Raw genomic sequence first — 15,492 nt, 5'->3', positions numbered from 1 at the left:
TTTAGTACTTCTTATGTCAGATTAAATCCATCTTGATAATCTGCAGCTAATTTAACTAGCATGGCTTATGTTCCAGTATGTTATTCGACTCCTTTGAGAGTAAAGTTAAATTTTATTTTCTTCGGTTGATTTTTAAGTGATTCTGCAAGTGAATAATGATTATTTGATATCGCGGGATCATAAGGGTTGCTGCCCATCATCATGTATTATCTAGAACATTCTTAATTCTATTTTACATAACAAGAGAGCACAGAAAGGTGAACTTATGTCAAAATATATTAAAGGAATGATGACAAAATTACCCAAATATATTTGCTTTTCTTTAATTGTTTGTACAATTAAATGTTTGTTCCTTTCTGAGATATATTTACAAACATAGGTCTACTCAAAATTTACAGTACTATAAGAAACTCTCATGGAAATCACAAGATTCATACCACCATCCAATTCAGTCTGTTTGGAACAATACTGAAATGTGAAAAATGGAAATCATGCATAACAAGATCAACAGTCTAATAATATTAATAATGTAGTATATAATTTATATTTAATAATAATGGTAAAGCTTTTAACTTTCACTGCTGCATCCAGGAATAATATTCTACTTATCATGCATATATGAAAAGTTACTGGTACTAGGGCTTGGGGAATCTAACATTTAAAAACGTTTAAAAGATTTAGCTTTAAATCTTAATAATGTAATTGCTTTTAAAAATGAATAACTATTGAATGATACCGTGTTCTTACTCAGTCTACATTGATACAAATGTAATCTACATTATAATAAGGTTGGAGCTGACTGTTCACAGTACATCAATAAATTGATCACATTTAATTCATTAGGAATTTTAACATGTATGGAATAAAATCTTCTTGCTGTTATACGATGGAATTTAGCATCTTTATTAGTAATTGCTTATGATAACAATTATTTCTGTTTGGTTTGGTGTGATTCTAGTTCTATTTACTGCCAAGTGTTGGTAATACTGTATGACTGTGCTTATCTGTAACGATTGTTATAGTATGAGGCGGGGGAGGGATGAACTGCATGTTGCGTTTATATAGGCATTTTATTTGGATTATTTACTACTAATTTATCTCATGCACTTGTCAAGTTACTTGTGCAGAAATTCAATACAAACAGGCATGAAGGAATAGAGTAAAATAAAACGCACCAATTTGCAAATCGATACATTTTTGATCGATTTAGTGAATCGTATCTGTTGCACGGTGGCTTCGTAGCAAAGGTGATATCATTTATTACCTGATTTTAGTTATTTTACTGCCACATGTAATTTGTGGTGGCAGCATTGTATGTATGATCGACTGAGGTATTTTAATGATTTTTACCAGATAATCGATATTGAAGAATTCTTGTGGAGAATAAAATGCGCCAAATCATAACTCGATACCTATACGATCGAATGTTTCATTCTCTTTTTGCAAAGTCGCGGCTTCAATGCTGACGTACCCCTAACGTCACTCTAGCATTTTTCTAGAGCATATATTGCATAATTGCGTTTGTTGTTGCTAACTGTCACCAGATCTACACCTAGAACTGGAGAAATGTCTGAGCTGCAAGAAAACCGATAAGAGGTAAGCTTAATGTTTGCACCTAACTTCTGCAAAATGACGGTATCAGTTTTCAGATAGACGTCTTTGCATATTTTGTGACATTTCTAAATGATGATTATACATGTATTCTAGGCAATGTTAGTATTAATGGTTTGTTTTGCATAAAGTTCAATGGTTGTACTGGGCAAAGCATGCCCTACATAATGAATTCCACTAAACAGACCTTGGTAGGAATCAAGTTTCAGTGATAATTGCATAGAGTTCAAAAGAAACTGCCAAGCAGTAAGTAGTAGTATATCTTATGTACGTTTAGTGCAATTTGGCAGCTTATGATGATAATCAGCTTCTTATGCAAAGTATGAATTTGAAAATTGTGTGAATCAGTGTGTGTGTGTGTGTGTGTGTGTGTATATATATATATATATATGTATATATGTATATTAGGTATAAAGCTGGCTGTATTTATGAAACCAGTTTATGCATATGAGCCCCAAGATGGGCAGATAATTGTGGAAATAAGGCTTTGCATTGGACTTGTTTGTGTGAAATTCATGAATTTGTGATTCATTTTTTTGAATTTAAAATGTTAATTTTCTTAATTCATGCCCCCATAGGAGATCAACTGATGTTTGTGTTTGACATCAAAATATGAAAATTGAGGTTCGTAGTTTGTGTGGCCATGTTATAATTTTTGCTGTAAGGATTAAGAAGAAGAATAAAGATGAATTCTGGATCTAATTTATTTACTTACATGCGTATACCATGAGAACATTACAGTAACAATGACATTTGTTTTTGGAAGCTGTATTGAGTCTATAGCATTTATTTCAGAGTTGGAAACCCTGAAGTGAAGAAATGTAATCCAGCATCACCTGTCGACAAGGGCAAAGGTGATGACATTGATGGAGCAGTATTACGAAGCCCTAAGAATTAATATCAGGTTAGTTTTTAAATGTCGTATGGCACTTTTAGTAGTGTTTGAATTGAGTTCTTACTAATTTGGGGTAGTAAGTGCAACAGGAATTGAATTACATGAAGATAATTTAAGAATGCCAAGTCAAGTTACAGGGCTAACAAGCTTGACTCTAACATGGTGGATCTTTACGATTTTGTGTTTTGAGCCCTATGTTTGACCAAGTGTCCCAGGTCACCACATATTTTCCCTTGGTAATGTTCTCCTGTTGTTAAGGACTTCACGTAACATCAGTCACTTACTTTTTATTCGGACGAGTTCAATGCCAAATGTTAGATTGACTGAAGACATAATATATAAAATACTAAACTTGTGAAATATTAGCTTTCACTTTAAGGAGACAATTGCAGAATAAGAACAATAAAATGATAGGAGGCTTGGACAAAGCAGAGAATGATGATGAAAATTAATAAGAACTCAAAAGCAGTGAAGTAGAGTTTTAATTTCTTTTATGGTAATATTCAGTCATCCCCCACTGGAGTCTCGTGAACATTACACACATGTGAAGGATGGTAGCCAAGCTAAAGAATACTCCATTGCTCTATTGTCGGTGTAGTAGGTACAGCATAATATGCATAATCTGTAATGAAGTTAGTAATCTAACCTCAATATAAGGAAGGAATTAATTCAAGAAACCTGGAAATTAGAATCTTTCTCTATTTATGTGCTGAAGGAGGGGGGGGGGGGGGAAATTTACTTGTGTTGTTGCCGAAGATGAATATCAGTTAATGAAAAGTTTAGAAATTCTTAAAATATATTAAGTGCAGGTTGCCAAGCTATAGATACAAATTTCAGCATTGTAGGGGGAAATATTTCAGACAGTATGAAGAGGTTATGTGGGGAAAGCATATTGGTGCAAGCAGGTATGGTATTTAATGATGATGTGCACTGCATTGTGTGGAGTTGCTGCTGACAATAAGGTAAGTGGCTAGCTGGGTTAGCCATGTCCCTGCACTTTTTAATAATAGCATAGGAATTGTTAAGGTAGCAGTATGTGTTTTATAGAGATAGGGTAATTGTGGTCCCTTTGTTGAAAGTAGGCCCTAGGTGATACTTGGCCAAGCCCATCCCTTTAACTAAATCTTCATTGCTTCTTGTCTGTTTGGTCTTGTTATTCACATCTGTACTTTTACATGACCTCCAGGCCTGCACGCAGGAATTTTGGTCTGGAATTTGCAGGCACCATATGTCATGGTAAATAAGTACAAAGCGTTAATACTCTACGTAAGAAGAAAATAACTTGTAGGCTTACATTATTAAGAATTCTGTATTCTGTCCCATGAGAGTGAATATTAAATAGGCATTGGCTTACAAGTTAATTCCCTGACTTGTTATTGCCTTGAATATGTTGTGAAAAAGTGTAAGTAACAGGGTGATGAAAAAACTTCATAATGTGGAATTTTGTAAATTGTCTTGAACTGAAGTTGCCAGAAAATGTTATGGCCTGAAGCTTGCATGGCCCGAGATGATTTTATGAAAAGAATGTTTGGTAGTAGACTAGAAGTTGTGTAGAAAGTAAATGATAAAATTGAGTTGTCATGATTTTGAAGTTACTGTTCACCATGTATTGTGGTGATTAAGTGGTCTGCTAGGAGATGGGTTGGTCTTGTAGACCTGTAGCTTAGCGAAATAAATATAGCCTCCACACACACACACAAAAATATGATGCTGAAGGGATGCCTGGAGTAGTGGAGGGAATTATAAAATTGAATGAGGTGGGAGTTTGTTAGCTCATTTAAGCCGGCTGAAATTGGAGCCAGTGGCAGGCATTTGTTAACAGTACGGAGGAGAATTTCTATGTCCAGTAACCAGACTTATCAAGAATTGTACTGCTGCTCTTGTGTGACGTATTTTTTAGCATATAATTCTTGGATCCCTTTGTTTAAAATTTCTCGCGTTTTCAGTATGGCGATTTTTTCCGTCTCGACTCCCGGCGTTGTGTGGGCGGTGCGGGGGTGGGTTAAGGTGTTCGTGGAAAAGGTGGAAAACGATGTAAAGTGCGAGAATCGATTGGTAGGGAAGCGGCAGCCATTAATCGTTGTGACGTCGCGGGCTGCAGAGGTTGAAGAAATGGATAGGTGCATAATTATTTCTACAATCCTGTGTATTTTGATCGTATTTCGAGAATTTTATTTGATGAGGCGAACCTATGTTAATTAATACGTCAGAATTTGTAAGAGATGGTAAGTGGGACATTGCCTGGCAGTATATTTCTGTTGAATTAAGTATGTCCTTCCTTTATGACTAGGCTACTGTGACGCCATTTTTGGCGCCATTTTAGAATGTTGACCCCTATAGAAGGGAATTGGTAAGTTAGAATGGCATTAAAAACGCAAAATGAATTTTTATTTCTCTCGTTGCACAACAGTAAGCCTATATTTACTCATTTCTCCCTGTTGTGATCACAAACTATTCAGAATGAAGAAGTTGAGTCTTACACAATATATATTACTCACAGGCAGTTGACTAGAATGGCATGCCTTTATGGATAAATTATCCAATAAAATTGCTAGTATGTGCATTTACACACACTCTCTCTTTAAGATGGTTACACTGCTGAACCTGCTACCCCCCCCCCCCTTTCCAACCTACAACATCTCAATATCCACTGCTGGATATAGGTCTCCCATTTGGGGATTTTAGCCATACACTACCACGCAGGCCAGTGCTGGTTTGTAGGGGACATACATCCATGCCTTGAAAGGGACTCGAACCCACAGTCGCAGCAGTCGGGCGCATGAGGATCGTGCCTCAGACCGCGTGGGTACTGTGACCTGCTCTGGACTATTATATAGCACATAATTTAAATTAATTAGTATATTGTACTTGACATGCAGGATGCAGCAGGCTAAGGTATTCTCTGCATATTGTGCATATTTTGTGACATTTCAAAGTGGTGGTTATACATGTATTGGAGGCAGTGTTTATTATTTATGGGTTGTTTTTTCATAAAGTTCAATGGTTGTACTTGCCAAAGCATGTCCTGCATAATGAATTCCACTAAACAGACCTTGGTAGGAATCAAGCTTTGGGGATAATGGCATTGAAGTTCACAAGAAACTGCCAAGAAGTAATTAGTAGTAAATCTTGTGTACGTTCAGTACAGTTTGGCAGCTTGTGGAGATAATCTGCTTAATATGTAAAGTATGCATTTGAAAATCAGAGAGTGTGTGTGTGTGTATATATATATGTCTTTGGTACAAAGCTGGCTGTATTTATAAAACCAGTTTATGCATATGAACCTCAGGAGGGACAGATGATTGTGGAAATAAGGCTTTGCATTGGTCTTATTTGTGTGAAATTCATGAATTTGTGATTTATTTTTTTGAATTTGAAATGTTAATTTTCTTAATTCTTGCCCCCATAGGAGATCAACTGATGTTTGTGTTTGACATCAAAATATGAAAATTGAGGTTCGTAGTTTATGTGGCCATGTTATAATTTTTGCTGAAAGGATTAAGAAGAAGAATAAAGATGAATTCTGGATCTAATTTATTTACTTACGTGTGTATACCATGAGAACATTACAGTAACAATGGCATTTGGTTCTGGAAGCTGTATTGAGTCTATAGCATTTATTTCAGAGTTGGCAACCCTGGAGTGAAGAAATGTAATCCAGCATCACCTGTCGACAAGGGCAAAGGTGATGACATTGATGGAGCAGTATTACGAAGCCCTAAGAATTAATATCAGGTTAGTTTTTAAATATTGTATGGCACTTTTAGTAGTGTTTGAATTGAGTTCTTACTAATTTGGGGTAGTAAGTGCAGCAGGAATTGAATTACATGAAGAGAGTTAAGAACGCTAAGTCAAGTTACAGGGCTAACAAGCTTGACTCTATCATGGTGGATCTTTACGATTTTGTGTTTTGAGCCCTTTGTTTGACCAAGTGTCCCAGGTCACCACATATTTTCCCTTGGTAATGTTCTCCTGTTGTTAAATACTTCTCATAACATCAGTCACTTACTTCTTATTTGGATGAGTTCAGTGCCAAATGTTAAATTGACTGAAGACATAATATATAAAATACTAAACTTGTGAAATATTAGCTTTCACTTTAAGGAGACAATTGCAGAATAAGAACAATAAAATGATAGGATTCTTGGACAAAGCAGAGAATGATGATGAAAATTAATAAGAACTCAAAAGCAGTGAAGTAGAGTTGTAATTTCTTTTATGGTAATATTCAGTCACGCCCCACGTGAGTCTCGTGAGCATTCCACACGTGTGAAGGATGGAAGCCAAGCTAAAGAATACTCCATTGCTCTATTGTTGGTGTAGTAGGTGCAGCATAATATGCATAATCTGTAATGAAGTTAGTAATCTAACCTCAATATAAGGAAGGAATTAATTCAAGAAACCTGGAAATTAGGATGTTTCTCTATTTATATGCTGAAGTGCTGAAATGAGGGGTTGTGGTGGGAGGAATTTACTTGTGTTGTTGCCCAAGATGAATATCAGTTAATGAAAAGTTTAGAAATTCTTAAAATATATTAAGTTCAGGTTGCCAAGCTATAGATACAAATTTCAGCATTGTAGGGAGAAATATTTCAGACAGTATGAAGAGGTTATGTGGGGAAAGGATATTGGTGCAAGCAGGTATGGTGTTTAATGATGATGTGCTCTGCATTGTGTGGAGTTGCTGCTGACAATAAGGTAAGTGGCTAGCTGGGTTAGCCATGTCCCTGCACTTTTTAATAATAGCATAGGAATTGTTAAGGTAGCAGTATGTGTTTTATAGAGATAGGGTAATTGTGGTCCCTTTGTTGAGAGTAGACCCTAGGTGATATTTGGCCGAGTCCATCCCTTTAACTAAATCTTCATTGCTTCTTGTCTGTTTGGTCTGGTTATTCACATCTGTACTTTTACATGACCTCCAGGCCTGGACACAGGAATGTTGGTCTGGAATTTACAGGTACCATATGTCATGGTAAATAAGTACAAGGCGTTAATACTCTACGTAAGAAGAAATTAACTTGTAGGCTTACATTATTAAGAATTCTGTATTCTGTCGCAAGAGAGTGAATGTTAAATGGGCCTTGGCTTACAGTTAATTCCCTGATTTGTTATTGCCTTGAATATGTTTTGAAAAAGTGTAAGTAACAGGGTGATGAAAAAACTTCATAATGTGGAATTTTGTAAATTGTCTTGAACTGAAGTTGCCAGAAAATGTTATGGCCTGAAGCTTGCATGGCCCGAGATGATTTTATAAAAAGAATGTTTGGTAGTAGACTAGAAGTTGTGTAGAAAGTAAATGATAAAATTGAGTTGTCATGATTTTCAAGTCAGGGAATTATAAAATTGAATGAGGTGGTAGTTTGTTAGCTCATTTAAGCCAGCTGAAATTGGAGCCAGTGGCAGGCATTTGTTAACAGTACGGAGGAGAATTTCTTTGTCCAGTAACCTGACTTATCAAGAATTGTACTGCTGCTCTTGTGTGACGTATTTTTTAGCATATAATTCTTGGATCCCCTTGTTTAAAATTTCTCGCGTTTTCAGTATGGCGATTTTTTCCGTCTCGACTCCCGGCGTTGTGTGGGCGGTGCGGGGGTGGGTTAAGGTGTTCGTGGAAAAGGTGGAAAACGATGTAAAGTGCGAGAATCGATTGGTAGGGAAGCGGCAGCCATTAATCTTTGTGACGTCGCGGGCTGCAGAGGTTGAAGAAATGGATAGGTGCATAATTATTTCTACAATCCTGTGTATTTTGATCGTATTTCGAGAATTTTATTTGATGAGGCGAACCTATGTTAATTAATGCGTCAGAATTTGTAAGAGATGGTAAGTGGGACATTGCCTGGAAGTATATTTCTGTTGAATTAAGTATGTCCTTCCTTTATGACTATGCTACTGTGACGCCATTTTTGGCGCCATTTTAGAATGTTGACCCCTATAGAAGGGAATTGGTAAGTTGGAATGGCATTAAAAACGCAAAATGAATTTTTATTTCTCTCGTTGCACAACAGTAAGCCTATATTTACTCATTTCTCCCTGTTGTGATCACAAACTATTCAGAATGAAGAAGTTGAGTCTTACACAATATATATTACTCACAGGCAGTTGACTAGAATGGCATGCCTTTATGGATAAATTATCCAATAAAATTGCTAGTATGTGCATTTACACACACACACTCTCTTTAAGATGGTTACACTGCTGAACCTTCCCCCCCCCCCCCCCCCTTCCAACCAGCAACATCTCAATGTCCACTACTGGATGTAGGTCTCCCGATTTTAGCTATACACTACCACGCTGGCCAGAGCTGATTTGTAGAGGACAAACATCCATGCCTTGAATGGGACTCGAACCCACAGTCACAGCAGTCGGGCGCATGAGGATCGTGCCTCAGACCGCGTGGCTACTGTGACCTGCTCTGGACTATTATATTGCACATAATATAAAATAATTAGTGTATTCTACTTGACATGCAGGATGCAGCAGGCTAAGGTATTCTCTGCATATTGTGCATATTTTGTGACATTAAAAAGTGATGGTTATACATGTATTGGAGGCAGTGTTTATTATTTATAGGTTGTTTTTTCATAAAGTTCAATGGTTGTACTTGCCAAAGCATGCCCTGCATAATGAATTCCACTAAACAGACCTTAGTAGGAATCAAGCTTTGGGGATAATGGCATTGAAGTTCACAAGAAACTGCCAAGAAGTAATTAGTAGTAAATCTTGTGTATGTTCAGTACAGTTTGGCAGCTTGTGGAGATAATCAGCTTCATATGCAACGTATGCATTTGAAAATCAGAGTGTGTGTGTGTGTGTATATATATATATATCTTAGGTACAAAGCTGGCTGTATTTATAAAACCAAATTATTCATATGAGCCCCAGGAGGGACAGATGATTGTGGAAATAAGGCTTTGCATTGGTCTTGTTTGTGTGAAATTCATGAATTTGTGATTTATTTTTTTGAATTTAAAATGTTAATTTCCTTAATTCTTGCCCCCATAGGAGATCAACTGATGTTGTGTTTGACATCAAAATATGAAAATTGAGGTTTCTAGTTTATGTGGCCATGTTATAATTTTTGTTGAAAGGATTAAGAAGAAGAATATAGATGAATTCTGGATCTAATTTATTTACTTACGTGTGTATACCATGAGAACATTATAGTAACAATGACATTTGTTTCTGGAAGCTGTATTGAGTCTATAGCATTTATTTCAGAGTTGGAAACCCTGGAGTGAAGAAATGTAATCCAGCATCACCTGTCGACAAGGGCAAAGGTGATGACATTGATGAAGCCCTAAGAATTAATATCAGGTTAGTTTTTAAATGTCGTATGGCACTTTTAGTAGTGTTTGAATTGAGTTCTTACTAATTTGGGGTAGTAAGTGCAGCAGGAATTGAATTACATGAAGAGAGATTAAGAACGCCGAGTCAAGTTACAGGGCTAACAAGCTTGACTCTATCATGGTGGATCTTTACGATTTTGTGTTTTGAGCCCTTTGTTTGACCAAGTGTCCCAGGTCACCACATATTTTCCCTTGGTAATGTTCTCCTGTTGTTAAAGACTTCTCGGAACATCAGTCACTTACTTCTTATTTGGACGAGTTCAGTGCCAAATGTTAAATTGACTGAAGACATAATATATAAAATACTAAACTTGTGAAATATTAGCTTTCACTTTAAGGAGACAATTGCAGAATAAGAACAATAAAATGATAGGAGGCTTGGACAAAGCAGAGAATGATGATGAAAATTAATAAGAACTCAAAAGCAGTGAAGTAGAGTTTTAATTTCTTTTATGGTAATATTGAGTCACGCCCCACGTGAGTCTCGTGAGCATTCCACACGTGTGAAGGATGGAAGCCAAGCTAAAGAATACTCCATTGCTCTATTGTTGGTGTAGTAGGTGCAGCATAATATGCATAATCTGTAATGAAGTTAGTAATCTAACCTCAATATAAGGAAGGAATTAATTCAAGAAACCTGGAAATTAGGATGTTTCTCTATTTATATGCTGAAGTGCTGAAAGGAGGGGTGGTGGTGGGAGGAATTTACTTGTGTTGTTGCCCAAGATGAATATCAGTTAATGAAAAGTTTAGAAATTCTTAAAATATATTAAGTTCAGGTTGCAAAGCTATAGATACAAATTTCAGCATTGTAGGGAGAAATATTTCAGACAGTATGAAGAGGTTATGTGGGGAAAGGATATTGGTGCAAGCAGGTATGGTGTTTAATGATGATGTGCTCTGCATTGTGTGGAGTTGCTGGGTTAGCCATGTCCCTGCACTTTTTAATAATAGCATAGGAATTGTTAAGGTAGCAGTATGTGTTTTATAGAGATAGGGTAATTGTGGTCCCTTTGTTGAGAGTAGGCCCTAGGTGATACTTGGCCTAGCCCATCTCTTTAACTAAATCTTCATTGCTTCTTGTCTGTTTGGTCTGGTTATTCACATATGTACTTTTACATGACCTCCAGGCCTGGACACAGGAATGTTGGTCTGGAATTTACAGGTACCATATGTCATGGTAAATAAGTACAAAGCGTTAATACTCTTAAGAAGAAAATAACTTGTAGGCTTACATTATTAAGAATTCTGTATTCTGTCGCAAGAGAGTGAATGTTAAATGGGCCTTGGCTTACAAGTTAATTCCCTGATTTGTTATTGCCTTGAATATGTTGTGAAAAAGTGTAAGTAACAGAGTGATGAAAAAACTTCATAATGTTGAATTTTGTAAATTGTCTTGAACTGAAGTTGCCAGAAAATGTTATGGCCTGAAGTTTGCATGGCCCGAGATGATTTTATAAAAAGAATGTTTGGTAGTAGACTAGAAGTTGTGTAGAAAGTAAATGATTAAATTGAGTTGTCATGATTTTGAAGTTACTGTTCACCATGTATTGTGGTGATTAAGTGGTCTGCTAGGAGATGGGTTGGTCTTGTAGACCTGTAGCTTGGTGAAATAAATATAGCTTCCACACACACACACACTCAAAAATATGATGGGGAAGGGATGCCTGGGGGAGTCGAGGGAATTATAAAATTGAATGAGGTGGGAGTTTGTTAGCTCATTTAAGCCGGCTGAAATTGGAGCCAGTGGCAGGCATTTGTTAACAGTACGGAGGAGAATTTCTTTGTCCAGTAACTAGACTTATCAAGAATTGTACTGCTGCTCTTGTGTGACGTATTTTTTAGCATATAATTCTTGGATCCCTTTGTTTAAAATTTCTCGCGTTTTCAGTATGGCGATTTTTTCCGTCTCGACTCCCGGCGTTGTGTGGGCGTTGCGGGGGTTGGTTAAGGTGTTCGTGGAAAAGGTGGAAAACGATGTAAAGTGCGAGAATCGATTGGTAGGGAAGCGGCAGCCATTAATCTTTGTGACGTCGCGGGCTGCAGAGGTTGAAGAAATGGATAGGTGCATAATTATTTCTACAATCCTGTGTATTTTGATCGTATTTCGAGAATTTTATTTGATGAGGCGAACCTATGTTAATTAATGCGTCAGAATTTGTAAGAGATGGTAAGTGGGACATTGCCTGGAAGTATATTTCTGTTGAATTAAGTATGTCCTTCCTTTATGACTAGGCTACTGTGACGCCATTTTTGGCGCCATTTTAGAATGTTGACCCCTATAGAAGGGAATTGGTAAGTTAGAATGGCATTAAAAACGCAAAATGAATTTTTATTTCTCTCGTTGCACAACAGTAAGCCTATATTTACTCATTTCTCCCTGTTGTGATCACAAACTATTCAGAATGAAGAAGTTGAGTCTTACACAATATAAATTGCTCACAGGCAGTTGACTAGAATGGCATGCCTTTATGGATAAATTATCCAATAAAATTGCTAGTATGTGCATTTACACACACACACACTCTTTAAGATGGTTACACTGCTGAACCTTCCCCCCCCCCCCCCCCCCCCCCCCTCCAACCAGCAACATCTCAATGTCCACTACTGGATGTAGGTCTCCCGATTTTAGCTATACACTACCACGCTGGCCAGAGCTTGTTTGTAAGGGCAAACAGCCATGCTTTGAATGGGACTCGAACCCACAGTCGCAGCAGTCGGGCGCGTGAGGATCGTGCCTCAGACTGCGTGGCTACTGTGACCTGCTCTGGACTATTATATTGCACATAATATAAAGTAATTAGTGTATCGTACTTGACATGCAGGATGCAGCAGGCTAAGGTATTCTCTGCATATTGTGCATATTTTGTGACATTTAAAAGTGATGGTTATACATGTATTGGAGGCAGTGTTTATTATTTATGGGTTGTTTTTTCATAAAGTTCAATGGTTGTACTTGCCAAAGCATGCCCTGCATAATGAATTCCACTAAACAGACCTTGGTAGGAATCAAGCTTTGGGGATAATGGCATTGAAGTTCACAAGAAACTGCCAAGAAGTAATTAGTAGTAAATCTTGTGTACGTTCAGTACAGTTTGGCAGCTTGTGGAGATAATCAGCTTAATATGTAAAGTATGCATTTGAAAATCAGAGCGTGTGTGTGTGTATATATATATATATATATATATATATATATATATATGTATATATATATATATTAGGTATAAAGCTGGCTGTATTTATAAAACCAGTTTATGCATATGAACCCCAGGAGGGACAGATGATTTTGGAAATAAGGCTTTGCATTGGTCTTATTTGTGTGAAATTCATGAATTTGTGATTTATTTTTTTGAATTTAAAATGTTAATTTCCTTAATTCTTGCCCCAATAGGAGATCAACTGATGTTGTGTTTGACATCAAAATATGAAAATTGAGGTTTCTAGTTTATGTGGCCATGTTATAATTTTTGCTGAAAGGATTAAGAAGAAGAATAAAGATGAATTCTGGATCTAATTTATTTACTTACATGCGTATACCATGAGAACATTACAGTAACAATGACATTTGTTTTTGGAAGCTGTATTGAGTCTATAGCATTTATTTCAGAGTTGGCAACCCTGGAGTGAAGAAATGTAATCCAGCATCACCTGTCGGCAAGGGCAAAGGTGATGACATTGATGGAGCAGTATTACGAAGCCCTAAGAATTAATATCAGGTTAGTTTTTAAATGTCGTATGGCACTTTTAGTAGTGTTTGAATTGAGTTCTTACTAATTTGGGGTAGTAAGTGCAGCAGGAATTGAATTACATGAAGAGTATTTAAGAACGCCAAGTCAAGTTACAGGGCTATCAAGCTTGACTCTATCATGGTGGATCTTTACGATTTTGTGTTTTGAACCCTATGTTTGACCAAGTGTCCCAGGTCACCACATATTTTCCCTTGGTAATGTTCTCCTGATGTTAATGACTTCACGTAACATGAGTCACTTACTTCTTATTTGGACGAGTTCAGTGCCAAATGTTAAATTGACTGAAGACATAATATATGAAATACTAAACTTGTGAAATATTTGCTTTCACTTTAAGGAGACAATTGTAGAATAAGAACAATAAAATGATAGGAGGCTTGGACAAAGCAGAGAATGATGATGAAAATTAATAAGAACTCAAAAGCAGTGAAGTAGAGTTTTAATTTTTTTTATGATAATATTCAGTCATCTCCCAGGGGAGTCTTATGGGCATTCCACACATGTTGAGAATCAGAGGTAATATAAAGAATACTGCATTGGCTGTTATGGTAGGTGCATTATAACTTTATTTGTTTACCAAATTTTCATACATGGTTTGGATTTGCACATTCTTATTGTAGGGTTTATTGTTTTGTGTTAATTTTAGGTAGTCAGTTTTGAGGTATATAATTGTTTTGATTAACGTTGATGAAAGTATGTAATTATGTATACCACTGATTCCATGGACCAGATTCTGCCTTCCATCCACGAGTATGTAAAGAGTGATATCCTCTTATGATATCCAACCAAAACTTTGTATGCATTCCTCATTTGGTCCTGGTGTGCTACACGTCAATCCCATCTCTTCCTCGATTTTATCTTCCTAAGATACTGGTGAAATATACAAATGGTGAAAATTCTCGTGCATTCCTATGCATCCTTGTATCATGTCACTCCAGTTGGGTGTAAATATTCTCCTTGGCACCCTATTCGTAAACACTCCATTTTGAGCTGTTCCTCTCCTGTGAAATTCCAAATTTCTTGCCTTAAGTCCTTGTTTAAAATTTATATTAATATCTACGATTTTTCATTGCAGACGGAAGACAAGATTCTGAACTGTACAGTATCAAGCATTATCAGATTTAGTCTGCTCTTTATCTTTTGATGAGAGATGTTTTGATTTGTTAAACCATTGACAAATGTATCTTTGCCAAATTTTCATAGGGTTTGTTGACTAGGTCTAAATAATGAATATGTTGTTGTCCAGCAACTATATATGAATATATAGTATGTTTACACCGAATAAACTTGCATCATCGGCTTACACCACAAGCTGATGTACCCTTTCAGTTTAATCCAATCCATTTGATTTCCTGGAGATCCGTGATTTGACATATTCTAAGTAGAATTTGAAAATCAATGATTAAAAGCATTTCCTTGTTTTAGACCACTTGGAATAGAAAATGCATCAGTGTAATGTCATTTGTATCAAGAAACAATAACAATGTTTTGTAAATTATTCTTGGTTTCCAGTTTTTTGGCCTTTATTCATTAATAATGAAGTCACTGGTGTGATGTTATGCAGCTCTGCAGTTTAATGCATTTCATGTTATACCACCAAGAACTTAGGTTTCATAATGGTATACAAAGTTAAACACTGCCTATATTGTTTTTGGGAATAAGTGAGGTCAAGGTATTTAAAATGTAGTAAGAACCAGTGTGGAACAGGAAGGAAGAGATGGGAAGCCAGAATATTTTGTGCTATTACTGCACTGTACAAGTCCTCATATGCTCCAATTTGTTATTACACAGAGATGTTTTCTGAGGTGTGCTTTGGGTAGGATTTTCTGTAGTGTGATGTGGGGGTGGGTAGTATGAATCACAGGTTTGGGTGAAAATATTTGTATTGAAT

General features: G+C 36.5%; 1 protein-coding gene and 1 long non-coding RNA gene across 7 annotated transcripts in view; one reads left to right on the top strand and one right to left on the bottom strand.

The window, feature by feature from the left end:
- The first annotated feature begins 1,339 nt into the window (after window positions 1-1,339).
- Window positions 1,340-15,099, top strand: LOC110826777 (uncharacterized). Of its 5 annotated transcripts, XR_015537734.1 has the most exons (6): window positions 1,344-1,596; window positions 2,407-2,515; window positions 6,133-6,241; window positions 9,725-9,820; window positions 13,460-13,568; window positions 14,677-15,099. It is a non-coding gene; the product is annotated as an uncharacterized LOC110826777 (long non-coding RNA). The 5 variants fall into 5 exon arrangements; XR_015537737.1 differs by lacking the exon at window positions 9,725-9,820 and having other exon boundaries at window positions 1,340-1,596; XR_015537735.1 differs by lacking the exons at window positions 1,344-1,596; window positions 2,407-2,515 and adding an exon at window positions 4,572-4,731.
- LOC110837355 (uncharacterized) overlaps window positions 14,143-15,492 on the bottom strand; it is a 75,709-nt gene continuing 74,359 nt past the window's right edge. For both annotated transcript variants that reach the window (XM_087358280.1, XM_087358290.1), the window contains one exon: window positions 14,143-14,602. The gene's annotated coding sequence lies outside the window, so the exon portion shown is untranslated. The remainder of the gene's footprint in view (window positions 14,603-15,492) is intronic.

The sequence above is a fragment of the Zootermopsis nevadensis genome, unplaced genomic scaffold (genome assembly GCF_977971745.1).
Source record: "Zootermopsis nevadensis isolate Lab colony 2312 unplaced genomic scaffold, Znev_1.0 Znev_ptg000029l, whole genome shotgun sequence".
Classification (NCBI taxonomy): domain Eukaryota; kingdom Metazoa; phylum Arthropoda; class Insecta; order Blattodea; family Termopsidae; genus Zootermopsis; species Zootermopsis nevadensis.
Note: the sequence above shows the minus strand (reverse complement) of the source record. Positions and strands in the feature narration are given on the sequence as shown.